The sequence below is a fragment of the Lactuca virosa genome, chromosome 8, assembly GCF_052849685.1.
Source record: "Lactuca virosa cultivar CGN04683 chromosome 8, Lactuca_virosa_CGN04683_v6, whole genome shotgun sequence".
In the NCBI taxonomy this organism is placed as follows: Eukaryota; Viridiplantae; Streptophyta; class Magnoliopsida; order Asterales; family Asteraceae; genus Lactuca; species Lactuca virosa.
Genome location: NC_136433.1, coordinates 231,959,874 through 231,972,583, shown reverse-complemented (window position 1 = coordinate 231,972,583; position 12,710 = coordinate 231,959,874). Strand labels below are relative to the sequence as shown.

The 12,710-nt window shown below is 33.4% G+C and overlaps 1 pseudogene; it reads left to right on the top strand.

The window, feature by feature from the left end:
* Positions 1-11,544: 11,544 nt before the first annotated feature.
* LOC145131317 (uncharacterized) lies at positions 11,545-12,506 on the top strand (annotated as a pseudogene).
* The last annotated feature ends 204 nt before the right edge of the window (positions 12,507-12,710 follow it).

Genomic DNA, 12,710 nt, shown 5'->3' with positions numbered 1-12,710 from the left:
CTTTATAGAAGTCGTATTTTTCATGGCTACCTACTTCTTTCTTTTTAAAAATACCCATTGAGATTTTACAAAAATGATAACAAAAATAAAAATGAAACCCCCAAAGAATGTAAATCTTGAAAATATCAAAATCAGCTTTATAATTAATATAATTTTTATTTTAGTTTTCTCCTATTTATGATGATCTTGTTTGTGTTGTTATTAATAAAAAGCGACATGTCTTGTTTGTTAGCTGATATGGAGGGACTTTTTTTTTTTTGCCAAAACAACATTGATTTTGGTTTTAGGAACATATAAACATTTTTTAAATATTGTTTTATTTAAAAAATGATTTAATAGGTAATATACTTTTTATTTTGTAGATATTTAGTCACTGAATTTTTTTTGTCTATATTTAACCAATTAACTTGTTTTTTCTATACACATTCAGTCTCTATAGCCGGCTACTCCAGGTTAAACTGGAAAAAAAGAGTTAAAAGGGTTATATAATTTTCAATTCGTACATATTTAGTCTAAGGTTGTAAAAATCGTTAGGCGGTAATCGGGCAGTCGACGGAGGTTAAACAACTAATCGGTCTAAGCGATGATTAATCGGTGCCTAGGCGGAGACCCTTAATTGTATTCGAAATTGTTTTTAATATATATATATATATATATATATATATACATATATATATATATATATATATATATATATATATATAAGTATGGAAATCAAACTAAAGATAAATAATCATACTTTAAAGATTAAACAAACTAGTTGTTAAATAAGTCTTATTATTCATCTTTTAGTTGATTAAGCTCAACTAACATCAGGCCTATTATCGTTAATCTTAAGTGAGCGTTAAAGGTATGTAGAGATTTATATAGGGTTGACATCCGCACCTGCAATTTCTAGCTACAACTCCTAAGGCATAAATTTATAGTCTTTGGCCGTCCAATGAAGTGTCGTGGCGGCGAAAATATTAAGTCAAATAGCTCGGTTATAAGAATTCATTGTAAGATTGTCCATCAACCTTAATTATTTGAACTACCTAGAGGGGAACGCCTTGAAGGTAGTCATAGTATGAAAAGATAAGAAAAAGGGATAAAAATTTATAAAAGAAAGGTTATAAGATAAGTACGAAAGGAGTAAGTTATCCTAGGAAAATAAGTTATAAAGAATAATGATAAAAGTAAGGAAACTAGATGATATGAATACATCCATAGAAAAAGATATATTAATAATCAATCCAATATAAAGATAAGTAGTATATTAGTAACTTATTGGTTGTCAAATATATCTTAAATACAAAAAAAATGATAGAAGTAATGCACAAATTTAAAGTATAATGAGTTATGATACTAATTACATTCGTAAACAAAGATCATATACTATATAAAGAGTTTTCTTAATAAAACTATAAAAACGTGTGAACTTACCAACATTATGTTGACCGTTTTCAAATCGCATGTATTCCTAGGGAATCATAAAAGGAGAAGATCATCGCAAGTAAGGACAAGATGCATGGGAATAAATAGTTATTATCCTATAAAAATCAATGTAATCATTGTTTATTAATAAAAAGGATCATGTGTTGTTCGTTTTATGCTTTATGATTTGGCTAATCAATGTACTGTGTCACGGCTCGACGTTTCTGCCTTCGGCGAGGGTGTGAAAAATGTATCTCCAACCCTATGAGATACCATCATCCTTTATGGAATGTTTATTATTAGGATGTATATGTATGCACACCGCAACTTCGAGTTGTAAAATGCGCATCTCATGTGTTGCCAACTACCTTAGACATTCTTGAAGCTTCTTTTGTTATTTCGTTATCATTTGGTCCTTATCTATTGCTTATACATTATATGGTGGTGGTGGCGGTGGGTGGGTCGGATGCATATGAACATTTGTCGATATCTCGTCGTGTCTGCTTTTGTGGAGGCTTATAATTAGGTGACTTGTGAGGTGATGGTGTGAGAGGCATTACCATATCAACATCTAAAGTAAGTAAATACAACACCCATTGCATGGGCCTATTAGAAATACCCTTTAATCAACACTTTTAAAAACATTTCTAGATAACTCTTTTGCGAAAAATTGTCCTAAAGCTTAATCAAAATGTTTTTTAGAGTTCAAAACCGGATAACGATCCCAATTACAAATTTTCAAACAACTAGTGGTTTAATAAAGACTTTTCCTATGAAAGTGTCACAACAAATATCAAAACAAAGGTTTAAGAAGACAATACGGACCAAACATATTCTAAATATTCAAATCTTATGAGTCTTTTAAGCTTCTAACAATATCTATTAACCTGCAAAATTTATCAATGTAGTGGGTTAGGCTATGAGGAGCCTAGTGAGGACAATCTTAAGGTTTGACATTATACTGAATGTGTATGAGTGAACATTCAACTCATACACAAATGTATAAACCCATACATCCTCAAAACAAAACATTAATAATCAATTTGGGGCAAAATATAACTTTTAACAAAGTACATTGTCATTCATGACAATTCCCATATAACTTCATTGTATAATAAACGATACCAAGTAGGTGTATCTAAAGTTAAACCCTTCAATATTCAAATCCAAATTAAAATAGTTAAACCAATAAATACTCATGTGAGCTAAAATAGGATAGAAATCTAGTTTGCTAAATTCAGTGTTTCCAAAACATCCAAAAACATATAGCAAAAAGGGTGTCATATGCCCAAAAGATTTAACAAAAACATTTGTGTTTCTAAAAAGAGACAAATAAGTCTTACAATATACAAAGGGGTAAACAAAAGATCAATCAAAATAAGTAAGATGTAATGTATGTAACTACTCCTAACCCCTTATCAATCTCAAAGTCCAACTGACAAACAAACATTAGATGTGCAGTACTCATGACAGACAAAATTGCCAATTTTACACTCATATCCGACAACAAAAGGTTGATGGCCATGTGTGAAGAACGCGCGATAAGTGAAATTGTCGGCTTTTTCCCTTACACCTCAAACAAGGCACTAAGAGCCATCCAACTTAGGTCGCACGATGGGTAACGAGCCTCTACTCTTGTACATGAGGATTATCTAGTAATCTACTCACAAACAAATAACAAGTAGCAAACAACTGTCCATTGGGTACCCAGGACCATAAAGTCACACCATCCTAGCATGATATGCATGTATGGAACAAGTAGAATGCCAAAATCTCTTTTCTTAAAATAAGAATTTTTAGATTTATATCAACCAAAAACATTTCTGAAAATATAATTTCATGAATGTACAAATAATCCTCATACAAGCACCTAGCAATCAAGTATATGTTAGATAATTTCAAAACACAAAAACAATAATAAGGGATGTGTATTCCTAGTAACTCACAATGAAAACCAAAAGGGCAATTACACCCATAATACTAAAGAGTAAGTTTAACCCCTACAATGGAAATCCATTTTCAAAAGAATCTCCTTAGCTAAAAAGGACGTCCCCAAATCATAAACCATAATATCAAGAAAATAACATATTTTATACATTTCGTAATCCAAATAAACATACAAAATTATAAGATAGAAAAGAAAGGAAACACATATAAAATACTTATATTGTGAGGACAAGTGTCCCAAGGTAAGTGTACTCATATTAAGTTACCTTGGAACACTTGTCCTCATAATATGATTCAATACCAAAATTAAACATGAAGGTCAAATTATAGTAATGCGATGGGTTTTATAGGTTATAATTAATACATGTGGCAAAACAAATTAACTCTTAAGTTCATATGCAACCTACTTTGGATCTAAGTTTTCTCTATTGAAAGGAATAAACAATTGAACATCATAAACCCTAAGGAAAGCCTACTATAATTGAAATTACTAGGATTAGGGTTTACATACCTCTTTGATTATTATTATAAATAATCAAGAATTCCTTTCTTCAATTTGCTTGGAAAGCCAACACTAAAATTATGATGTCTCTAATGGTTTGTACCTAAACCCTAGCAATGGAAGACTTGAGAGGAGAAAGGAGATGGAAGCAGAATTTCGACTCTTCTAGCTCTAGGTGTGCATGGAATGAAAATATGGTGTCCAAGGAGCCCTATTTTATAGTTGATAGTAAAAACCCTAGATAATCCTAATTTTAAATAAAATAATATTACTTCAAATCTGACTTTATCTAGTTCCCTTATTATCCACATGGGACATTTTAGAAACCCTTGGAGGCTCCTAAATTTCATTCCCTCTAGGAAGGATCCAAATTCCTTCTATTGTTCAACTATTGAACAATTATAGCTTAAGTCCTTGCACTTTTAATTAATCCACTTAATCCCAAAACTAATTCCAATTAATTTCTAATTAATTATTAATTAAATAATACTATTTATATTTAATATATTCATCTCATAATATATTAACAAACTATTTATTGCTATTTATTAATCATGTTATAAACCAATAAATCAACCTCTCTCTCCGAAAGTCATTCCATCAATTACTAGTTTTGAGGCCAACCCAAAAAAGACTTTGGTTTTATTCAAGTATATATCAATTTAGTTATTGGCTTAGACACCTAATCCAGCAGTCTCCCACTTGGATAAGTCTGTAACTACAATTGCATGTATAACTTCAAAATTAAACAGCAAAGCGTAATTTCCAAAGCAACTACCAGACGCTGATCTGATTAGACATCGACGCTAAGATAATTGATCAAATATTCCTCCGTTTTTCAAGATATTATATGGACATGAGACAAGGATTACAATCAATCACTTGTCCAAAATTATTTTTCCCAGTTTCCTGATTTGTGATGACCTCATTAGACTACTAATTGAACACATCAATTCAGTCCCGGGTGGGCCCAACACTATAATGTCAACACCAAATCATCGAGGGGTCCAATAATATTACTTGTCTCGTTAGGGTAAAAGGAACGAATAACATTCGACTTATATGCTTGTATCTTTTACTCACCAAATCATGCATGACACCACGTGTTATGACATCACGTTACTGATGCATCTTCGTAACACCAATGCACAACCGACTTGTAAATTACAACTCATATATCTCCGTTTTAAGAATAAAAGATATTATCGTCTCAAAATTAATCGTGATATAATCAATGAAGTAATTCTCTGAGCATGGGTTTATCCAATAATTAAAATCTCATTTTCTAAGTACTCATGAACATTGTAGCAAATCTTATTGCAATGTCTAACTCCAATAGACAATCTACAACCTAATTCATGACAGTCTTGATTCATTACTTACCTCCAAAAGTATGAGCGACTGTTGAATTTCAAATAATCAAATCATTCAGGAAATAAAACATGCAAAGCGAAACACAAGAATATACAATTTATAAAGGAAGTAACCATACTCATAAATAATCTCTATTATTTAATCATCAAAATCAATTATATTTATTTTTGTTACAAGTTTCAAACTACTAGCTAACTACTAAAACTAATATCATCCCTTAAGCCAATGCTCCTAACATTTTATTTATGCTTAACCCTACTCACAGCCTTTGTGAAAGGATCTGTACGATTATCTTATGAGGATACTCTCTTCACCAAAAGATGATCTTCTTCAACCCTATGTCTGATGTAATGGTGCTTTTCTGCCGATATGCTTGGCTCTACCATGATTCTTGGTTTCTTTGGTTAAAGAAATCGCACCTTCATTATCATAGAAAAGTTCCACTCGCTCTTACATGGTCGGGATTACTTCGAGATCACGGATAAAGTTCTTCAACCAGGCCGATTCCTTTTATGCTTCACTCGCTGCAATGTACTCTAATTCACAAGTAGAATCATTCACTGTTTCCTGTTTGGAACTCTTTCAAGTAACCTCTCCACTGTTTAACAAAACCACCCACCCCGACTGAGAACAGAAGTTGTCTCGATGTGACTAAAAGTTTGTGTCACTATATCTAGTCATTCTCATTGTATCACTGCCACTAAGGACTAGAAACATTTCCTTTTTCCTTCGCAAATACTTAAGAATTTTCTTTGCTGCAGTCCAATGAGCTCTACCAGGATTTCCTTAAAAGCGACTGACCATGCTCAAATCATAAGACACATCAAGGCGAGTACACATCATAGCATACATGATCGAACCTACAGCCGAAGCGTATGGGACTCGACTCATTTCAGCTATCTCTTCATCTGTACTAGGGCTTTAACTCTTACTCTATTTGACAATACTATGAATGGGTAGTTCGCTTTTCTTGGAATTTTCCATACTAAAACGTTTTTGTATTTTATCCAAGTATGTACTCTAACTAAGACCAATAAGTCGTTTATTTCTATCCCTCGGAATTATTATCCCAAGAATATAGGTTGCTTCCCCTAGATCCTTTATGGAGAAACACTTTCCAAGCCAAGATTTTACTTTGTGTAAGGTCAGAATGTCGTTTACCATAAGGAGTATGTCATCAACATAAAGTACTATGAAAGACACTATACTACCACTAGCCTTGACATACACACATGACTCATCCTCACTCCTAGAGAAACCAAATTCTTTTCTCGTGGAAGCAAAGATTCCAACTGCGAGATGATTTTTTCAATCCATAAATGGATTTCTCAAGCTTACAAAATCTATTAGGAAACTTTGCATGTACAAAACCCTCTGGATGGCTCATGTAAACATCCTCGGCCAACTTCCCATTAAGGAAAGTAGTTTTGACATCCATATGCCATATTTCATAATCATGAAAGGCAGCTATGGCAAGCATTATCCTGATAGACTTTATCTTAGCCACTGGTGAGAAGTCCTCATCATAGTCAATCCCTTGGGTTTAAGTAAAGCCCTTCGCAACTAGTTGTGCCTTGAAAGTGTGTACCTTTCCATCCATGTCGGTCTTCTTCTTGAATATCCATTTGCACCCAACTGTCTTCCGACATGGTACATGATCAACCAAATTCCAAATTTAGTTTTCATACATAGACTGGATCTCACTATCCATTGCCTCTTTCCACTTGGCAGCCTCAGGGATCGCCATATCTTCCTTGTAGCTAGTTGGCTCATCCAAATTTACCAGTGTACCATCATTGATAAACGTGTCACCATATGACATTATATGGAAACCATAGAATGTAGGTGGCATGCTAACCCTACTGGATTGACGAAGAGGTAATGAATTTTCAATGGGATCAACAAGAGTCTCATCCTCTGGTTGAGAGCTAGTGTCTTCTAAGGTTCCTTCATTGGTTGACTCCTGAATATCTTTAAAGTCAATATCACTCCCACTGTCCTCTTTGAATATGATTTCTCTCTCGCGAAAGACTCCTCATCGAGCTACAAAGACCATGTTCTCACTAGGTCTGTAGAGAAAGTATCCAAAAGAATTATGTGGGTAACCAATGAAAATACGCATCTTACTTCTATGTTCTAGCTTCTCATGATTCTCTCATCTAACGAAATCTTCATAACCCCAAACCTTGATGTGGGCTAGCAAGGGAACTTTCCATGTCCACATCTCGTAAGGTGTTTTGGTAACCTTCTTAGTATGGAGAAGATTAAGGATATGGGCAGTTGTCTCTAAGGCATACCCTCAGAAAGAAATAGGAAGAGACGCTTGACTCATGATGTAATGAACCATGTCTAACAAGGTCCGATTACACCTCTCACCCACACCATTAAGTAGTGGTTTCCTATGAGGAGTCAATTGTGAAACTATTCCACATTCCTTAAGATAGTCGTGGAACTCGATACTAAGATACTCTCCGCCTCTGTCAGATCAGAACATCTTTATCTTCCTGACCAATTGATTCTCGACCTCGTGTTTAAATTCTTTGAACTTTTCAAAGGTTTCTGATTTATTTTTGATTAAGTAGATATATCCATATCTGCTATAATCATCCGTAAATGTCATGTAGAGTCGATTAGCATCCCTTATGGTAGATCTGAAGGGTCCACACACATCTTTGTGTATGAGATCCAACAAACCTTCACCTCTTTCACAAGACCTAGTGAAAGGTGATTTTGTCATCTTACCCAAAAGACAAGACTCACATTCATCATCTAACCTTAAGTCAAATGATTCCAACACCCATACTTTTGGAGTTGGGCGATATGTTTCTTGTTAATGTGTCCAAGACGACAATGCGACAAGCATGCTTTGTCTACACCATTAGATGAATCAATGTGAAATAACTATTTCCCAATTTATCAACACAAGTCAATGTTTCATACACACCATAAAAAGGTAAAGCTTTAAACATAAAAAACATTTTTATAAGCTAAAATCGATTCATTCAAATCATCAAAATAATATCAAAAACCTTGTCTGAACAATGCATGAAAAGAAATAATGTTTCTTGTCATTTCTGATGAATAAAAAAAATTAAAAAATCAATCCTAACATCACCACTAAGCAATAGACTATAAGTTCTTATCAGATTTATTCTACCATGCTCCATTTCCTCATCTTCTTTTAATCCCTACAAATCAAAACAAATGTGAAAACCACAGCATGTATCAAGGACCCAAGAACGAGTAACTTGTAATTTATCGACTTGAATAGTGTATATACATGCCGACGATGGCTTGAATTTGCCATCCTTTATGTCCTGAAAGTACTTGGCACAACTTCGTTTCCAGTGGCCTTTCTCGTTGAAATAAAAGCAAATGGCCTCTTTGAGATCACTCACAAATGGAATATCAGAACTGGGATTAGGCTTGGACCCACTGCTAGACGATACAACATGGCCCTTTCCTTACCAGTTTGATTGAGGATTTTCTTTCCTCTTCTTTCCCTTGCTTTGACCAATGTCTAGGACTGGAGCACTTGTTGCAAAAGGGACTTGATTCTTTTTCATCCCTGATTCAACTATCTATAACAAGTTGTAGAGTTGGGTCAACGTAGTCTCTTTGTTGTTCAAATGATAAGTCAAAAGGAATAGATCATAACTTGGAGGCAAAGAGTTAAGGACCATGTCTAGGGATAACTCTTTGTCAAAAGACACGTTGAGATTTTCCAGTCTCTCCACATATCTCTGCATTCTCTACACATAATTGCAGACAAATTCTCCATCCTTCAGCTTGCAAGCCATTAATGCCTTGACGACCTCACACCTTTCTTGACGTGCTTTCTTGTGAAACTTTTCCGCAAGATCCAAGCACATATCATACGACCAATAGTCCTCATAGAACTTTTACGACTTTGGTAGCATGGTTGCAACCATTATGCTAGCGATCTTTGTTGTGTTGTCATAGTTTTTTTTGTACGTGGCATGTGCTTCTGGAGTAGCAGTTGACTCGTCGATTTCGAGTAGAGGTTTATCGAGGACATATTTTTTTGCCCTCATATCGAAGAGTCATTTTGAGATTTCGCATCGAGTCCATGTAGTTTAGACCAACTAATTTCTCTTTAGATTGGATCGATAGTAGAGTGAAGTTGTTGTGGGTGGTGGAGGTTTGAGTAGCAGTAGCATCACCATTAGAAGTAGACATCTATAGGAGAAGAAACGTTTTAGTTATTTGATATGAATTCTTTAATATTTTAACGCATAATAAATATTCAATGCTAGGATCCAATATAACAATTCACAACTAAGAAGAGGGATACTGTAATCTTATTGCGAATTTACGAAGGTAGGTAAAACAATTCACCAATTTCAATCTATGAAATTCCAAGATCTTTTTAAGATTCACGGAATCTTATCAATGGCATGTTTAATCTTAGATTATGTTCTACTATATGTGACTGCGATGCCGATGATCACAAACAACATGTGAATAACTATGCAAACACGCTTGGCAACCTTGATGCCATTTATCATCTCTAATTAATGTGTCGGTTAACTACACACTCTTCATTAACAATGATAATTTTCGAGATGCCCATCATTTCTCTTTAAATTCCCTATTAGTGTGTCGGTTAACCACATACGCTCCAATAACGACATGTAAAGTATGATGTGGATTTTCATGGATTAGCATATTTTTCATATTTTTCCTAAAGTAACTAGAGTGGGATTTTGTTAAAGAAGGTTTTAGTACTTTTATATCATTATACTTTTAATGAGATTATGTCCTATTAAACTCATTCGGCTAACGAACCTCCACCACACAGGAGATCGGTGGGTGAGAATAGACACCCATCCAATGGTCATTTTATAGGTCGCTTCCTTATACCCTCTTTATAGCATGGTTTTATAAATGAGGCCTACTATTGATTCGACTGATTTTTCTTATACATATAGTGTGTGTGTGTGTGTGTGTGTGTGTGTGTGTGTATATATATATATATATATATATATATATATATATATATATAAGGTGTATTTTAAAACATTTCAAAATACAAGGTTTAAGCTTTGAATTATCTAAATTAAACTTTTTAACTTAATTAAATTTAAAACAATTATGATTTAATTTTATCCTTTAATTAAATATTAATTAAATTAATTTAAATTATTTATGGATTAAATAATTATTTACTATTAAACAATTAATCAAATAATTCAAATTAAATCCTAATCCATTACCCTATCTAATTTTTGAAAATTAGGATATGGTTTATCAAATTTTAATTATTCTATTTTAAGGCTTTTAAAACAATAATTAAGGAAACTAGATAAACCCTAACAACCCTAGAAATTTTCGAGATTTAAGGGGTGGAGGCTAGGGTTTGAAGAACCCTATCCATTTTCGAAATTTCAAACCTTTAGGGGGTGTTTGGTAGAGAGAATTAGGGGCAGAGAAATGGAATGTATTCCACTTCTCTTGTTTGGTTAGTATTTAAAAAGGAGAGAATGAGAAATAATTTAATTCCATTTCTACCTAATTAATTCTCTATATTTTATAGAGAAAATGGGAGAGACAACTTTTGCCAAATAAAAAAAAAGCGGAGAATTGATATCACGCTTGTATCCATCAATAGGGTATCACGTTCGAATCTTCCCATCAACAATTACGCTTCAATATAAGTTGATCTATTCCCTCACTTGCGTAAACCTTCACCATAAACCCTACTGTTGCGTTACTTCTACCCCCATCACGTCAAATTCTTGTTGATCAAACGCTACTCCTATTTCTACTATTGCTCAATTGAAGGTGTGATTTCTTTCTTTATTTCTTTTTCATCAATACAATTATACGTGTGTATTTTTATTTGGTTGACGCCTGCGCTTTTTATATGGTTCCAATTTGCTTTTTTGAAAAAGCAATTGTTCATAGGAATACTTTTTTGTTAATCGTTTATAGATACTTGATTTTATGGTACATAGGATTTCATATGGTTGTTTTAATATTGCATTAATTTGGAATTACAATGATTTCGACAGAGGTGTTTTAGTATGCATTAATTTTCAAATTTATATGTGCACTTTTATACGAATACCTATAAGTAATTTAAGTTTTCAACTTTTCATATTTCATTCTATAATAATACATATATGGCAAATGTGTCACTTTAAATGAAGATTAAATAATCCAATTTACGCTAGTGGATCAAATCCTCACTTTTGTTGAAGAATGTATATGGTGTATGAGTTGTTAGGAATATTGTCTAATATTTCAGCATTGTTGTGTTTTTTTCCTTCATTTTTTTTGTAGGCATGGCAGGGCGAAGGAAACACACATGGACTACTGAAGAGGATACAAAGTTGATTGAAGCATTGTTGGAGTTACATGTATCCGGAAAGTATGGTGGTGCTGACAATGGATTCAAACCCGGTTATTTGAAGGCAGTGCAACAATTACAAGATGTAAGTCGTCCTAACTCGGGTTTGAAAGCAGAACCTCATATTAAATCGAGGATGAAAACATGGAAAAATCATTTCAACATCGTACACGATATGGTATATGGAACAAACACAAGTGGATTCGGCTGGGATACGAATAAATGTTGTGTTACCGCTGATGCTGAAGTTTGGGATGAGTACATAAAGGTACTATAATGATTATGTTTGTAGTATTTTTATCATTATTAAAACGGATTGTAAATGTATACTAACCAATTAATTTTTTGTTTTTCTTGTAGAGTCATAAAGGTGCTGCATGTTTTCGCGATAAACCATTTCCCCAATTCGATAACCTGTGTAAAATATTTGGTAAGGATAGAGCTGCTGGTAATGGAGCTACTGATCTTGGAGAAGAAGATATGACTGAAGAGACACAAAGAAACTCACCTGTTGATGTATAAGGGTTGGAAGATATTGTTGAAGAGACACAACAAACTACTCGTGTCAATAGTAAACGCAAACGGCCTCCAACGGATGACGCCGAAAGCTCTTATAAGGAAGCAGCGAAAGAAATGAAAGAGACTTTCAAGGAGGTTGGTGAGAAACTTAATGAAACAATATACAATATAGGAAAGCAAGAAAACAAGGAAGCATGTGATATGATAGATAAAGTTGTTGAAGATATACAACGCATGCCAAATATTAATGTCGTACAGCGAATTAAGGCGATTGACATATTTAGCAAAGATCAATTTCGCGCCCGAGCGTTTTTTAAGATGACAGAAGAAGAAAAGATTTGTTACATGGAAATGATTGCGGATGGTTCAATATCATGATTAGGTTATTTTAAGTTATGTTTTTTTGTAGTTTTTACGAATAGTGAAGTTGACTCTTTGCACATTCTCTATTATACATAGTTATGTTTTTTTAGTTGTTAGGAATATTGAATTTTACTTTTTGCATATCCTACATTGTACATAGTTTGTGAATAGTATGATTTTCATATTTATTAAAATATATTTGTAAGTTATTTATTTATA